Below are 5,052 nucleotides of genomic sequence, written 5' to 3' on the forward strand. Positions count from 1 at the left end.
GGGTACAAGGGGTGAAGAGAGCATGTTACGACCTCAAGTGGAGGTGAGGTGAGGTGAGCCAGATGAAGAAGAGGAAGACAACAGCGTAAACAACAGAGGAAGAACATCCGGTGGATTAATTATGAGTTACAAAGACCGATACTGCTGTATTTGAAATTTATTTATTTAGGATAAACCCCTTGAGATGTAACATCTCGTTTTCGAGGGGGTCCCAACATTCATAATTACACAATCTATGCCCGCTGTCATGCATGCTCAGCTCCCAAACAAACCACACACAAATCGTGAAACAAACAACACTAAATAAGACAATTCACACAGAGTGCTTTCTAAAACACAAGAAGCTACACTCTAAAAAATGCTGGGTTAAAAACAACCCAAGTTGGGTTGAAAACGGACAAACCCAACAATTGGGTTGTTTTAACTCAACTATTGTTTAATATTGCTTGCTTAAAATGAACCCAAAGTATGTTGGAAACTAACATTTTTAATATGTTTAGTAAATGAACATACATTAATAAGTTTAATGAATAATAATTAAACAATGAACATTAATTAAATTGCTTATTAATAAATGTCCACCTTTTAATAAATGTCCGCCATGGAGACCAGAGCAGGTGATAATGGCGTGTCAGATGGAGCCCACTATGGAGAAGTATTGCCGAGGAAACAATGGGATGCTGATGACTTGAGCCGAGAGGGAAGTGGGGATCTGGAGGCCAGAGAACGAGCTGGAGCGACAGAGGGTGGAGGCAGAGCCTGAGGGAGGGTGGAACTGGCCGAAGACCAAGGGGTGGAGGGCCGGAGAGCAGCAGTCAACCTAAAAGTCCGCAGTGGAGGCGTGATGATGGAGGTGAGGGAGGAAGGAGTGCAGGTGCAGGAGCCAGGGTGATGGGTCAAGGTGGGACAAGCCGAGGCTGAAGGCGTGAGGTACAGGCCAACTGTAGTCATTTTGCACTTGACCTACTTACTCACCGCTCATCTCCTGACTCGCTCTCCCATCCCAGACAATTTATTTTTCACTGTGAAATTCTAAAGGCCTGATGAGGTCCATACCAATTTGTTCGATGGGGACCTGCATCAATGGTAACGGGTGCATTGGCACTTTTGGGGTGGCCGGTGGATTTAAAAAGTGAAAGTGACGTGACAGGTGTCCCATACTAGAAATTTGTGCTATGCATTTCACCCATCCAAGTGCACACACACACACACAGAAGTGAGTATTTAACTCTCACACAACCGAAGCAGTGGGTAACCTCAGTTGTGGGTAATGAGAGTGGAAGAGAGCGCTGTGTGAACTCTAAACATTAGTAAAATACATGTTGTGTTGTAATATGGTACATTTGAAGAAGAAATTGAGCAATATCACATTCGCAATTATAGACTTGTCTGATGGGAACTATGAGTCTTTCTATATATACAGATTTCTATTTAATATTTAAGGATAAATATAACTATAATAATTTGAAAATATTTTTACAGAAAACTGGTTTAGCAGAAGTCTGGGGAATGGGCGGCGGCTTGTGTGTGTGTGTGTGTGTGTGTGTGTGTGGCTCAATGTCACAGCTGAGCTGACTGAGAGAGAGAGAGAGAGACTTTTCAAACACTTTAACTATATAAACATTACAAACCTTAAAAACAAAACTTAACCAAACATATTCCGAAACATTACCAATTAAACACCAGATTCCCTGACTCACACACAGTCACCAAAGCCCCCCTAATACACCATTTCCATTCAAAATAAAGAATATTATTAGTATGTTGATAATAAGTATATTCAATTACTATTCTTGACTCCACAACAGACTTAATCAGAGTTACAATATTCACATTTTCACTAGAATTTTTACACTGATGAGATTTTAAAATTACAAGCTTAGCCTGTCCTATTAAAAAAATAGCAAGTATACACTGCTGCTGCCAAGACCTTTTATATCTGCAACCCAGAATAAATAGACTATTGGTAAATGTAAAACCTAATCTTACAATAATTTTCACCAATAATTCAAATAACGTCAAGAGCATTACAGAAAGGACATTCTGGTAAAACAGCCTTGTTAATCTTTGGGTTAATTCTAAAACACTCACAAAACATATGAAACACACTGACACAAAAGAGTTAGAGGCTATAATACAATGTAGTATCCTCCACTGAATATCTTCACATCTCTTAGAGATCAGAGGCTTATACAATAACCTCCATGATGGATAAAAATCATCTGGAATAGAAAGCCAAGATCTCCATTTAGTATCTGGTCTTTGCTTCAATTGTCCCAAATGTACAGATTTAACACAAATATGGTATAAAAGTTTTTTTCCCAATACAATGAAACACCAAAGCACCATGACCTTTTAACAATTTTGTCTGACTGTTAACATCAGATTCCCAATCTTTAGGAACTACTTTGAACTCAGGAAAAGTCTGAGAAATAAAACCATTCTGAATACCATTATTGATAAAGGAAAAGTCTGAGGAAAAGATGTCTTAAGATTCCTAACTAATCCTTCCACAATTCTTACTGAATTTATCCCAACTTGATCAGCAATTGAATGTACAGTTCTCTATTGACCATTCTTTAAATCAATCAAGTCCATGACTTTTGATAACCAGCATTCAAAAAATGTAATGTCTAAAGATGATGACACATTTGCTGATAACTGAAAAAGGGGGTTAAAAAAGAGGTTCTGAAATACCATAATGTTCATCCTCATTTCTCAATACTTTAAAACAGTTCCAAGATTGAATCACTCCTGGATAAAACTGAAAGGTAAAGAATACACTTTCTCCACCATGGTCTTCTGCATTAGAAACAACTGTTTATCAAACCCCAATCCTCCAAAATGATTGATTATATGTAATCCAAACACAACCCAAGGCACAAGATCTGAACTGTACAAAAGTTTTTGCAATGATTGTAGCCTCATTGCCAGGATATTAGATTCCAAATGTATTTGTCCTTGGCCTCCCTCTGCTACAGGAAGATTAAGGACACCTGGAGGAAGCCAATGGCAGCCATCCCAAAAAAAGTTGATAAATGGTTTTTGAACTCCTAAAAGCAATTCTTTAGGAGGATCTAATACGGTAAATTTATGCCATAACATTGAAGCTGCTAGATTGTTAATAATTAAACATCTCCCCCTAAAAGAGAGATGTGGCAAAATCCACCGCCACTTCTGGATTCTAAGAATTATCTTGTCAGCTAGCCCTTCCCAGTTTTTTTTCCGTGTAACCTTTGGTCCCAAAATATAAACCAAGGATTCTAAATCCATCCCTGGCCCATTTACATTGCTGTGGCAGCCTAGGAGGTCCTGTACCCTGCCAGTCTCCCAAAAGCAAGGATGAACATTTCTCCCAATTAATGCGTGCAGATGAAGTTTGCTGAAATTTATTTAAAGGTGCCCTAGATTCAAAAATTGAATTTACCTCGGCATAGTTAAATAACAAGAGTTCAGTACATGGAAAAGATATACAGTGAGTCTCAAACTCCATTGTTTCCTCCTTCTTATATAAATCTCATTTGTTTAAACGACCTCCGAAGAACAGGCGAATCTCAACATAACACCGACTGTTACGTAACAGTCGGGGTGTACGCCCCCAATATTTGCATAATGCCAGCTCATGTTCAAGGGATTACACAAGCCAGTATTAACGTCTGGATCTGTGCACAGATGAAGCATCAGACTAGGTAAGCAAGCAAGAACAACAGCGAAAAATGGCAGATGGAGCAATAATAACTGACATAATCCATGATAGCATGATATTTTTACTGATATTTGTAAATTGTCTTTCTAAATGTTTCGTTAGCATGTTGCTAAGTACTGTTAAATGTGGTTAAAGTTACCATCATTTCTTACTGTATTCACGGAGACAAGAGCCGTCGCTATTTTCATTTTTAAACACTTGCAGTCTGTATAATTCATAAACACAACTTCATTCTTTATAAATCTCTCCAACAGTGTAGCATTAGCCGTTAGCCACGGAGCACAGCCTCAAATTCACTCAGAATAAAACGTTAACATCCAAATAAATACTTTACTCACATAATTCGAAGCATGCATACAGCATGCATGATGAAACATCTTGTAAAGATCCATTTGAGGGTTATATTAGCTGTGTGAACTTTGTAAATGCACTGTAATATAGTCGAGAGCTCGTTTGGCAGGGAGCACGTGATGTAAAGGGGCGGTGCCGAGTGTAAATCAGTGCATTGTTAATGATGCCCCAAAATAGGCAGTTAAAAAAATTAATTTAAAAAAATCTATGGGGTATTTTGAGCTGAAACTTCACAGACACATTCAGGGGACACCTTAGACTTATATTACATCTTGTGAAAAAGCATTCTTGGGCACCTTTAAAGCTAAAATCAATCTTGTAACATCTTCTGAATCTTTTATTACTACTGTTACATCATCAGCATATGCTGTAAGTTTGACTGAATCAGCACTGGGGGCGCTAGGTATATTAAACCCACTTAGCTGCCTCCTAAGTGAGACTAATAAAGGTTCAATAGAAATTGCATACAGAAGTTCAGAAAGAGGACACCCTTGCCTTATTCCCCTGGTTACAGGGAAGGGCCTAGTTAAGGAACCATTAATTTTCAACATACTATAAATTTTGTTATATAACATTTCAATGAGGGATCTAAAATAAGGACTAAAACCAAAAGCTTCCAGAGTTTAAATAAGTACTGGTGTCAACCCTGTCAAACGCTTTTTCTTAGTCCAATGAAAGAAACCCAATGTCTAAATTATGCATTTTTGCCACGGTAGTCATATCCCTCATCAAGAACAGATTATCAAATATTGTCCTTTTGGGAACACAATATGTTTGGTCCATATGAATGACTGATGCCATATATTTCTTGAGTCTATTAGTCAGAGATTTAGATAAAATCTTAAAATCGACACATATCAAAGATACTGGACGCCAATTCTTTAAGCATCCAAGATCCCCCTTTTTTGGAATTAATGGCTTGTGTGTGTGTGTGTGCGTGTGTGTGTGTGTGTGTGTGTGTGTGTGTGTGTGTGTGTGTGTGTGTGTGTGTGTGT

Source organism: Megalobrama amblycephala, linkage group LG9, assembly GCF_018812025.1.
Source record: "Megalobrama amblycephala isolate DHTTF-2021 linkage group LG9, ASM1881202v1, whole genome shotgun sequence".
Lineage (NCBI taxonomy): Eukaryota > Metazoa > Chordata > Actinopteri > Cypriniformes > Xenocyprididae > Megalobrama > Megalobrama amblycephala.